The sequence below is a fragment of the Haemorhous mexicanus genome, chromosome 5 (genome assembly GCF_027477595.1).
Source record: "Haemorhous mexicanus isolate bHaeMex1 chromosome 5, bHaeMex1.pri, whole genome shotgun sequence".
Lineage (NCBI taxonomy): Eukaryota > Metazoa > Chordata > Aves > Passeriformes > Fringillidae > Haemorhous > Haemorhous mexicanus.
In genome coordinates this window covers 27,769,156-27,781,381 of record NC_082345.1, presented here as the reverse complement: position 1 = coordinate 27,781,381, position 12,226 = coordinate 27,769,156, and the positions used below count along the sequence as shown (strand labels likewise).

At 45.5% G+C, this 12,226-nt stretch overlaps 1 protein-coding gene across 4 annotated transcripts in view; it reads left to right on the top strand.

Annotated features, from left to right (window-relative positions):
* The first annotated feature begins 3,143 nt into the window (after positions 1-3,143).
* The window catches only part of TCF20 (transcription factor 20), a 130,162-nt gene continuing 121,079 nt past the window's right edge, over positions 3,144-12,226 (top strand). For all 4 annotated transcript variants that reach the window (XM_059846567.1, XM_059846563.1, XM_059846568.1 and 1 more), the window contains exon 1: positions 3,144-3,431. The gene's annotated coding sequence lies outside the window, so the exon portion shown is untranslated. The remainder of the gene's footprint in view (positions 3,432-12,226) is intronic.

Sequence of the window (12,226 nt, the reverse complement as noted above, 5' to 3'; positions counted from 1 at the left end):
TCTCTTTTTTTAGCATGAAATAATCTGTCTCCACCATTTCCCTTCCAGGCTGTCCTATGATAATCTGCCTCAGTGCAATTAAAAGGCGTGTTACTCTTTTTGGTTTCCAGATTTTCCTATTTATAACCATATAGAGCGCTGGCCTGTATGTTAATAATCTACCACAATCTGTTTGAACATTGCATACTGAGGATCACAGGTTGAAACTCTTTTTCTGGAGAAAGGAAAATGCTGTTCTTGCCTTAGGAAGTTTCTGTCCCAAATGTCAAGAATATGGATTAGCTTTTCTTTGGTGGGGAATGACATAGTAAAATGTTGCTTTGTGCGGGAGACTGTTTCTATGGGTGGCACAACACTCTGAAATTAGCTTCCTTGGGAAATAAGGTCTATCTATCACAGAAACTGCCATTGTCCTCATTTTCTATGGTATAAACACAAAGCAACATGAATAGAGGAAAGGGGATGAAACCATCACGAAACCAAAACTTTGCTCCATGCATCATTTTCTTCCTGATGAGAAAACAAAAAAAAAAAAAACAAAAAAACAAACAAACAAAAAAAACCCCAAACCAAAACAAAAAAAAAACACCACCCAAAAAAACCCCAACAACAACAACAACAAAAAAAAAAAACCCAAAAAAAAAAGAAAGAAAGAAAACCAATCCCTTCATATGACAGAAGGTAGTCAGATCAGGTAATGCAGTCCTAGAAGGTACTTGAATATTACGTTTATGGAAACAGTGTAAGTAGTGATACAGAAGGGAATACATTTTATCATATTCTACTTCATAGATAAGAGAATATGGAAGAATCAGTTAAGGCAAAACATTAAAATGATCTTGTAGCCATGATGGTCTAAAGATCCTAGGGAAGCAAGGTTTGTGGTGAAAGGTAATATCTTGTATTAGATCAACTGATAGAGCTAGAAAAAAACAAACAGCTATTGGGCTCAGGGTCTTTTTATCAGATCTGACAGAAAACAGCAATATTCAAGCTAGCTACAGGTTAGATGCAATTGCTCTTAGTTTAATCTAATTATATTAATTAATTGGACTGCTTGAGAAAAAAAAAAAGGAGCACCAAAGAAGTGGAAAGGGTGTAAACAGCCGTGACTGACAGGCTGCTGGTTTTCTCATGGACCTCTAGCGAAAAAGGGCTGTTTGTGCTGGTGACAAAGGAGAGGTCAGCAGGGAGGCTGTAACAGGCTAGGCTGGCAACATCTCCCTTAAATCCATAGCTTTAGTATCGAGGGATTATAAGTTTTAATGCCAAGCTTTTGCTTTTGGGAAGGTTTTGGTCTCCTTTGGGGTAAGGATTGAGGCGTTCATGTTGTTGCTGTCTGACAAATACTCTCCTGATGTCCTTTGCTGGCTGGCTGTATGTGCTTGTTGTAAAACAGCAATTATTTAGTTTCATTCACGTGGTTTCTGTGGGGGTAACTCATGTGCTAGATGAAATGGTGAACTGTAGAGACTTGGGACAAGTACATGCAAGAACAAAGAATTTGGGCAGATTTCCTTTTGCTATGGAGGAAGGGCATTGATTATGCTGTCTGTGAGGCTGTACTGACATATTTCATATTTGATGCTCTGGTGGTATCTGGTTCTATTTCTTGTGTTTGCATCTGTGGATTTGCTTCCTGTAATGAGTTGCAAAAGGGAGAGCCTGAAGGTTAGCAGGAGAGACACGGGGGAAAAAACACCCTTTCAGAGCCAGTAGTTTAAGAGGTTATTTTATGAGTGGATTTTACCACGGAGTATTGTCATCAGCAGGAGCACATGGTTGCAGGGGAGAATGCTGTAGCAGAGACCAAAATAAAAAGCAGAAAAACAGATTGGCAGAGAGCTAATGTGGTTAGAGACTTTGCCAATCCCTGTTAATTTTGGTAGCATTAGACGAACACCAAATAAACCTTGATTCCTTGAAAAGTTATTTTCCTGAATTGCTGTAGTTGCCACTGTATCTTTTTTGTAGTAAATTTGTATCTATTTTATGGAAGAGTGATCTTCCTGTTTAAAGCCGATCACTGGCGTTCCCCTCAGAGCAGGTGTAACAGTATGTGCAGGACTGACTGAATCTCACAGCCTTTTGTTGTGTTGTGAATGGCTGCTGATCTTATTGCATCTGCTGTATAGAGCAAGTTTGATGATCTGTAGGTTCTCATGTATGTGCTGGCTTTTGGGGTGCCATTTTTAATATCAGCTGTGGTGTCTAGGAAGGTGATTCCCATGGAATAGCAATCTTGAGATGGCAGGGAAGCTGCTCATTGAATTGGTGGTTGTGTTTGATGAGGGAATCCGAGGTTTTCTGAGCTGTCTGCATTTTTGATAGAAATGTCACCCGTGTTTCCTCTATAAGGCCTGGCTTGGTGGTGTTTGCTTTTCAGTCTTGGATTGTGAAGAAAAATGGATTATTGGGGTTTTAAAGACCTTCAGGAAGGTAATCTCTCTCTGCCCCCTACTTAGAGTTTGGCAAACAAAAGGAGATGATTAAATACTCTCTGGAGAAGAAAGCTGGGTGCTTGCTGCATGATGGAGCAGACACAAACATTTCGAATGGTTCAAACCCAAAAATACTGAATGTTAAAAAAAAAAAATCCTTTAAGAGCTGTTAAATACGAAGACCCCAGCTATTGGTAAGTGCCTGACCACAGGATCATGGTCATGGTCAAAGTCTTCTGGGGCAGCGCCATGGTCTGTTTCTTGTAGCCGACTCCTAGGGTTTGCCTGTTCAGCAATCTCAAAGGCAGGATGCTGATCTGATCCAGTACTGCTATTTCTCAGATCTCTTCTCGAGAAAACGAGGGGTTTTCCTCTCTTTCGTTGCGAGCCCCAACTAGAAAGCACATAATTACGTTTTTATTTACTTTCTTTACTGCAGCGGCAGGCCCGGGCCTGTACATCAGGGCCCCAAGCGCACCGCCAGCAGCCTCAGGAGAGGAACAAACCCCCTGCTCGGGGCACCGTGTTACCACTCGCAGAGCAGGGCTCTGGCGCGGGGGGCAGGACGGCCCGCAGGGCAGCGCCCGCCCGGCCCCGCCGCCTCCCGCTCCAGGCAGGCAGCGCTCCGCTCCGCTGCCAGAGCCCTCCTCGCCCTCCTCCGCGCCCGGCCCCGCCGCCGAGCCCGCCCCGCCGCCGGCTCCTCCCCCCCCGCCGCCGCCGCTCCGCCAGCAGCCAGTCGGGCCTGAGACCCGCTCCCGGCTGCGAGGCCTGCGCTGAGCGCCGGCGGAGGGCGGGCAGGGGAGAGCAGCGGTGGGGGGCAGCGGAGACCGAGCCCGCCGCGTCACATGAGCTGACAGGACCCGCTCCCGTTCCCGTTCCCCTCCGCGCAACAAAGGCTCGGGAGCTCCTGTGCCCGCCGCGGGACGGGGCGGGGCCGGGCGGGGCGGGACGGGGCTGCCATGGGACCCTGAGGGCCGCCGGCCCGCACAGGTAAGCGGCTGTGAGGGGCGGTGTGTGTGTGTGTGGGGGGGAGCCCGGCGTGCGCGGCGTTTGCTGGGGGTGTTGTTTGCTTTCCACACCCTCCCTCCGCCGCCTTCCCTCGTGTGAAGGGCGGGCGGGGGCTCGGGCAGCCGGGCAGTCCCCGCGCGTCGGGGTCTGTCCGTCTCCTAAGTCTCCGGTTACTTCATGTTATTTCATTTTTTACGGCAGTCAAACAGTTAAAACTGTGGGCGTTTGTGCGTTGCCGCCCCCCTCCTTCCCCTCTCCTTCCCCATCTCCCTCCCCTCCCCCCCATGGACCTCCACGTCGTGACCTTTCTGGCTGTTAAGGATAATATTCAGGTGATCTTTATTTTTGTTAAAGCGCTGTCCTGCTTACGAGCGTCCTTTCCCACGGCAGATCACTGCTGGGGCGGCAGGCAGCCCCCCGCCCCCGGGACTTGCCCACTGGGACAGCGGCTGGAAGTTGTTGACAGCGGCGGGCGCGCACGTGTGCCCCACGCTCCTCGAGCCGCCGAGGTTCAGGGCTGGAAACTCCCGCTGGGAGCCCGGGCAGCCGCACCGCCGGGGGAAAATACCCCAGCAAGGCTGGCGGCTGCAGCCTCTGCTTGTTTGGGAAGCCTTCTGCCCGGCTGGTGGGGCTTGAAGTGGTCCCGGGGGCATAGATGTCAGGCAGAGTTTGTGGGTGGGTGAAGGCTGTCCTGGGGATGTTGGCTGGGGGTGCAGGAGGGGCTTGCAGGGAGTTGGCACGGGAGGTGGGAATGAGAAGTTGTGGACAGCGTGGGCAGGGTTCTTGGCCCCTCTATTGTGTGTGTGGTTCAGTGTGATGCTGCCGAAGGGAACAGTGTGGGGGATGGTGTGTGGGGTTTTTTGTCTAGTTTTGGTTGTTGTTTAAGTGTTTTTTTTTTTTTTTTTTTTTTAATTATTTTTGGCTTGTGACCCAGTATGCTGTGATTTGAAAACAGTCTCTCCTGAGCATGGTTAGCATCTTCCTTCATATGCTAAGTGACCAGTGGCTTGAGTTTTAATGGAGGCACCCCTAAACCCTGGCTCTGTCCAACTGGGAGTGTCCCTGGGAAGGAGTCTTCCTCTGTGTGGTTGTCTTGGCTTGTGTGGATGGAGAAGAAAATGCATTTCCCTTCTAAAGGGAGATGCTTGGCCAGCCTTTATAATTGTGTTCAATCTCTTCAAGTCAAAATTAAAGGTAAATAGAACTACGAAGTGAGGAGGTACAAGCCACCTGATGCCCTCTATGTGCCAGGTGCCATTTAGGGCAGAAACAGTTTCTGGCAAAGCTGTTTGTGCTTGGATGTTATTGCAGGACTGTGGTTCAAGCAGTAGGAAACTGTTGGCATGCCAGGGAAGGTGCTGGGCAGTGAGGAAGCCAAGGGTGTGTAGCATCTTCCAGTGCAGCTGATGTGTCCTGAGGTGTTTCACAGCTCCTCTCGCTGCAGGGTTTGGAAAGAAATGGGGTGCATGAGCAAAGTTGGGCTACTGTTGTTAGCCTTGACTGTTCAAAACCCATGAATTAGCCCACATGTGCTACCCCTACCCTAGCATTTTTAAGGAATTGGTGCCCTTCAGGGTGAACCAGATTTGCAAGTTTACGCCTATCTTCATGCAGACTTGGACCTGGAGTTTATTTTTAATGGAAGCCAAACATCTTAAGCAGTGTGACTTCAGTTAAAGCAGCAAATGTTCCAAAACTGGGCAAAACTGTGAAAACAGAGAATACTAGTTTTAATTGTGCATTTTTCCACAACTCCTTCTTTTCCCAGGACTTCTGTCCCAACTCTCCTCACCTTGTGGGTGTTTCTTGGTCATGGTGGAAAACAGAAGGTAACTTGTCAATAGCTGGTTCAGGTTGGGCTGCTGAGGGTTGAGAATGTGACTGGTTTTTAATGTAACTAACTAGCTGTGTCACAAGGGTCTGATCTGAGACCCTGAGAGTTTGTTTCGTGTGGGTCGTTAACTGCTGTGGAAGACCAAATAATTGTGGCTGATAACTTGTGTCTTCACGGAATAGGAGAAACGGTTGGCTTTTTCTCTAGCGTGGATGGGAGGTTTGAAGTGAAAGTTAGTTCATCTGTCCCTTCCCTTTAAAAGAATGTACAGCACATTTTTGAAACTGAGTCATCAGGTACAGTTTATTTCAAGTATTTTAAGCTTTTATGAATTTGATGCACTTTGGCCACATGCTTACTGGAAGTTGTTAGTCTTGCTCAGATTTGACCTGGCTGGGCTCAAAAAGGTGATGAGGGGGTTTCCTTGCTGCAGTCCTTTTAGATCTGAGCAGAGCAGAAGTATCTTAAAAGGGGTGGAATATTTTGGTGTCCTGTGCTCCAGACAAACTGGGAAGGGAGCGTGCAAGGCTCTTGTCCACCAGCCAAGCGTGGATATGCTGTCAGCCTCCCACTGATAAACCAGAGTTACTTTTTGACTCTGAGCTGTGCTTCTTGAGTGGTGTAGCACAGGATTGGGCACATGGTGTGTGGAGGGCAAGTTCCCTCCAAAGTCACTTTGTCATGGAAGTCATAACAAGGATGCATAGATCCAGGAATGATTATTAGTGTCTGATGACCTGACCAGGATTTATCTATTACTCAGTGTGGTGACACTGAGTAATAGATAAAAGGTTTTATGTCCCATAAATTTTGTTCTAGCTTCAGGGTAAACTGCAAGGCTTTTGAAAATGTCTGAATTTGAGGACTCTCTGGTAACTGCAAATAGGTGCAAGCAGTAGTTGCTTGAAACAAGTCCTTAAAAATAAGAACAGACACAGATGCAGGCTATAGGTAGGAAAGTGAAAGAAGAGCTAATTGCTATTTTTCGGTGTATTTTTGAAATCACGTTTAATTCTGCATATATGATTCTGTGGGTGACCCAGCAGCTCCAGCAGTTTATTCATTTATTTAAAACAGCTTTGTAGTTCACCTTGAAAACCACTTCCTGCCATATGGTTATATTATTTCCCTATGCCACATTTTTTGCTAATTATCAAGACCATTTGCTTTAAAATAGGTGTTTTTAATTTCACAGCCTTGTCTGCCTCTCCTGCTTGATCCTGCCCGGGAGTCAGGAGGCCGTGTCTGTTCATTCTCCATGGCAACAGGCTGTGATTTACTTATTTCAATTTAATTAAAAAGCAGATATCAAATTCTAGGCATTTTATATGTTTCTTATATTAGAAAAATATCCGTGGATCTCCACAACAGATCTACCAGTCTCAAAAGTAAAATTCTTGACCTAAGCCACTGGTTTCTTTTTCAGTCCACCCCTTTGGAAGCGTTTAGAAGAGGGGGCAGTGCTGAAACCTGTCCTCAGGTGAAGGAATTTGTATGCAGGCTGGAAATGAAGGCCTAAGTCCTAAATTAGGTTTTCAAGCTCTGTGATTGTACAAATACTAATTTGTGTTAGTCAGGGATAAGGAAACATGGGCAATGACAGGCAGTTGCTGGCTAAAGAGGGGATTAGGGTCAAGAAAGGACCTTGGAGATGGATGGAGGAGCATGGTGAATTTACTAACCTACAGGTGTTACGTTTGGTAGAAAATGGATGGAGTGGAAGCAGTGTAATTAACTGCCAAAATTAACACTCCTTTTTGACTTCAATACCAGCACACCAATTCTTAATAGGATTATTTTCCCTTGAAGGGCCTGTTGAGATGACTCAGCCTTTGGAGTACCTGCATGCCAGTGGTGGTTGCTTCCTAGGAGAAGCTGTGCTGAATTGTCTAACTAGACTCAGGTGCTATTTCTGAGCTGTGATAATGTGTGGAAGAAGACAAGTTGGCTGTGCATTTTTATGAAGCCTTAAGGAGCAGTTATCATCAGAAGAGTGCCTGCACAAAACTGCACCTTTGGATTTTTTTTTTCCCCTTTAGTGTTGCTACTCCCAATGCTTTTTCACAGTCATGGCTGGCAGCTATAACAACAAACACTGGTTCTTGCTGCTCCTAGCCCTGCCAAAGCCCATGAGGCTGTGTCAGATAACACTGGACTCTCTCCTGGCTTGCTTATCTGTATTGATTAAAATTACGTCCAGAGTTTCTAGCAGCAGATTCCTGGTGACCATGCACCAGCTGGGAAGAGAGCCTCTTTGAGTCCTGAGGTGAGCAGTTAAGCAATATTTACTGGTAAAGAGAGCATGTTTGGTCTGTGAGTGGTATATCTGAAATCTCATAATGCTGTTCCTAATAATAACAGAATAAACCCAAGCAAAACCTCAAAGCCAGCTTTTGTTTGTTACTGTGTTTAAGCAGATACATGCAAAGAATTTATATCCAACTGGCAACATTCTTAATCCTTTATTACTAGTTTTACTAGAGTACAGTCATGATCTGTATTCTTTAAGAGTGCATCTGTTCCTCTTGCTTATCCAGCTTTGAAGTAGACCTTGCTGGTATTAATTTCTGTATAGCCTGTAACCTCATCTATAAAATGAAGGGAATACTTCATACAGGCAGCTGTGAAGTTACATTTATTGTCTGTAAATTGCTTCTAGTAATTGAACAGAGGAGGTGGAGAGAAATAAAGACAGTAGAGTTAATATGGGCTTGTTTTTTTTTTTTTAATAAAAGAAAAGCATAATTTTTGTTCATCTGAGGATGTAGAAGCTAATGGGAAAAGAAAAATTCACCCTGAAACTAACTGTTAAGTTTGTAATGAAAACAGACATTTCTTTAACATAGTGATGAAGGCAGCCATCTTGTTTGATAATAACAAAGTCCAATTTAAAAATAGGGAAAATTATTATTGGAAATCTTGCAGTTCCTCTTGTATTTCTTTCTAGTTGGGGTCTGCTCAGTTTTAGTGTTGTTTTTCATTTGTATGGCTGCCTTCATAAATGCTACTGGTGTGGACACCAGGTAAAAGTAGGTAAATAGGTAAAACTACTTGTTCTAAGAATATTAGCAAACACCTCTCTTGCAGGCTTTTCAGCTTGGCCACTTGTTTTGTGCTGACCAGTATCCTTCTTGGATGAAACTGCAGTTTCATGTGCGTTAGGATGGATTTTCTTGCGGTGGCTGACCCAATCTAACCACTTGCTCCTTCTAAGAGGGGTGATCATACCTTTCTCCTGGCTCTGTGGCCGTATTCCTTGCCTTGTGGATACAGTTTGTTCAGCTTTTGGGAAGCTGACTTGCCCAAAACTTTAAAAAAGTGAATTGTTTTCTCCTGGGACAGAGAGCTGAACCTGTTCACCAGGTTCAGGCTCGTATCAGAGCTGCCGCTAAGGAGGGGCGAGATTTGTTTTGCCAGCAGTGAAAGGTAAGGAATGAAAGAAAGGTGAAAATGGGCCCCCCCTCTTTTGGCAACAGTGACCTATTAGCCTGGTTCAGTTGTAATGTGAAGCCTCACCCTCAGCTTTCATTTTCAGATCCCTCCCTTCCCCCCTGCACCTCTTCTGTCCCTCAGATATGCTCATGTGCTTCCAGATGCTGACTTCATTCCCAAGCAGTATTTTCAAAAGGAGAAAAAAAGGGAAAAGGTTGAGTTTCACTGCCTCTACAATTGGAGACATACTGTAGTTCCTGAGAGCTCATTGCTGGGAGCCTAAGAATTATTATTATTAGGCTCATGTATTATTATTAACAAGCTCAAAAAATAGTAGCTCTAATCATTCTTTATGAGAGGGCAAAAGGAAACTGCCTGGTGGGATAGCTGTAGGCCAAGTTTGTAAAAGAGCTTCTTCCCCAAACCTGGTGATGTTGGCTATTTGGATCAAGAACCTGGAGCTGGTGGGACCAGGTGGTCTGGGGTAAATGACAAGGAGAGGAAACATCTGGAGAATTTTCTGCATGCCATGGTGAGCCAGGCCTGGAGCTGGGTACCATGGCACCAGGAGGAAGTCTCTCCTTCTCCAAACTGTGGCTTGCAGTTGTTCCAGGTGCTACTGCCTAACTAATTTTCAGACACTAGCAGAAATTGTCCCTTGAGAGACATTGCTGTGGTGTTGTAGAATAGCGCTGTCTTGCTCCAGGGATGTGATGAAGCCTGGGGTGAGATGAAGCTCAGGCTCCATGCAAACTGGCCGAGGCAAACTTTGCTTCTGCTGACTGGCAGGGCTGGTGTTTCTGCCTTGGCTGTGCCAGGGATGTTTTGGTGTATGTGCATTAGCCCGTGCTGGCTGTGGGGAGTACGTGTGTCCTACGAGACAAGTGCCCAAGCATCTGCTTAGCAGGGGCACAGTGCAGGTTGGGGTGTGCATTTGGAGATGAGATGGAGGCATCTTTTGGCCTACAGCAATTGCCCTATGGCTAAAGGAGCAGAAACAGTGCTTGCCTGGTGAATTTTCTGCAACATGAAGGTGGAGATGATGTCAGTGAAGAGCAGTGTGCCAGAGGCAGCAGGATGCAGTGAGCCTGTGCATGTGTGGACTGACCCAGCAGCTGTTCTTGGCAGGAGGGGCAGGTTGCAATTGGTGTGGTGCACAAATTAGAAATGTTTGTGCAGCCATTTTCAAATAAGGAAAGTCATAGGGAGGGATGAGAGAATTCACTCCAGCTTTGAGAGTTAGAGATTTGTTTCATGCTGTACTGTAGTTGGGCTGAGTTTTTGAAGCATTTAAACCTAAATTCTTCTCATTGGTAGCCAAAGACATGGCAAAAGAAAGGTTATTGTAGTGTTGTGTCGTGTTGAATGATAAGATTATACACTGGGTGGCTGTTACAGTGGTTTTGTGTTCCAAGGATGGAGTGAATAAAAGGAAAGAATCAGTGCATTGATATTAAATAATGATGCCACTGGATATGGTGAGTACAAAGTGTCTTTGTTTTCAAGGCTGTGTTTGGGTTTTTTAAAAACTGACACATTTATAAGCCAGCTGCAATATTTTTTTAAAGACACATTTGTAAGAGTGGGAGCAATATAGAAAATGCTGGAAGTAATCTCATTGAGAGGTATGGTTTTTTTCCATTCCTTTGCACATGCATGCAGCCTCTGGGGAAGATGTTAGTGAAGGAGCTTGGATAATCGGGGTCTTCTCTGGAGCTGCCATTGTTCTGATTGGTGTAGTGGGTATTAGCTGGGGAATGTGTACAGATGCACGAGCTGATGGGCTGTCTGGGGTTTCATCTCTGCAGTCTCCCTTTTTTTCACTCCTCCTGGATAGAGATATGTATTCTGGCAGATTTGTCTTCCACCTACATCTCTTTCTCTTCTCATGTAAATACTTGCTGATTTTTTTAAAATTGTTGTTCTTCTGGCAGATCTTCTACTGTGCTTGTAATGGGTAACTTTTCTCCTCATGGTGATGGGCGTTCATGTAAGCCACTCTCTTCCTGGATTTCCTGATCACTTTGATGAATTTTCATGCAATCTGCCCTGTCTAGGGGCAGTTTATCTGCTCTTGTGATGGTTGCTCTAATAAAGATCTAGGTATTGTAGCTGACTTCAGCAATGCTCCAGCTGCCCTTTGGAGCCCAAAGGAATGCAGGTAAAAAGCAGCCTTGTTGGGGTCCTGTTTGTCCTCAGACCTGAAATGCTGAGAGCACGTTAGAGTTCCCATGTAGGACTGTAGTAATTAAATAGTACTGGAGGGAGAGGGAGTAGCAGAGCATGTGATGGTCATTTCAGATAGATTAACAAAGAGGGGCTATTACAGTGCCAGCAGAAGACGTCCTAATCTGGAAGTTCCTAGCCAGCAAATATTTTAAAAAGCTATTCCAGAGAGTAAGAGGGAAGCCTGAGAGGTCTGTGCTATAATTAATTGCCCAGATACCACTGGAGGAGTAGTTTGAAGAAGGGAACTCATATAGGAGTTGGGTGTGGTGTAGAGGGGGAAATGGGAATTTCCTGACTTTTGTTTGCAAAGATCAAGCATAGAAGAAATTTTAGACAAAATAGGTGCAAAGAAGGACTACAATTAATAGGTAATTCCTTTTTTTTTTTTTTTTTTTTTTGCACTGTATGCTCCTGGCTAGTGTTACATGAACATCAATAGAAACAGTACAGAGCATGCTTGAGAACTGGAGACATTAAGCAGAAAGAGAGAGTGAATCTGATTAGCCTTGCTTTTCGAGCATTAAGCAGAAAGACGGGCTGAAATGTGATTGCAAACAGATAATAGCAGCAGGCTCCTGAGGCACCACCACAACCCAGCATATGGGGTGATGGATCTAGCCATGCCATAGAACTGTTTCTTGTAATAGAAGCTGCTTGTTTTTATGTTGTGGTTGCTGTTGTACTTTCTAATTATCCTATTCATCGCTGTCTGCCATTTTGAGCCTGGCCACGTGGGATGGCTCAGCCCCCTGGAATGTGTGCCCTGTGGAGCACTCCTGCCCTGAATAGTAACAGGAGCTCTGGTAGCCAAAGGGTGAGAGGGAAGAGGTGCCAAGGCTCAAGAGTCCTATCTATTTCCCCGCTTATTTCCAAGAATAAGGGAAGTAACAGCTGCTGCTTTTGCCATGATGGAAAAGATGAGTGCTGATGTTGTGTGCAAATCTCTTAACTTCCCTCTGCATGTCCAAGTATCAGGGCTTGTTGGGAGAAGATTTCTAGTGACCTGTAAAAAGGGACATCTATCAGTTCTACTTATAATTAATAAATAGAAGCTGGCCTTGCTACACCAGTCACTTTTTTGGCACAGTAGCAGAGATCCTGGAGCCACTTCCAGTCTGGGGCCTCTCTTCTACACAAAGCAAATGCAGCAGAGAAAGCAGGCAGAGGCTGAGCTGGTGCAAGCTGGAATTGGAGCTGGCGACAGAGCAGCCAACACCCGTGCCTGCTGCTTGGGGTGTTTGTCTTGTGGTGATCATTTCCCCAAGACTGCCTGCTTTCCCTT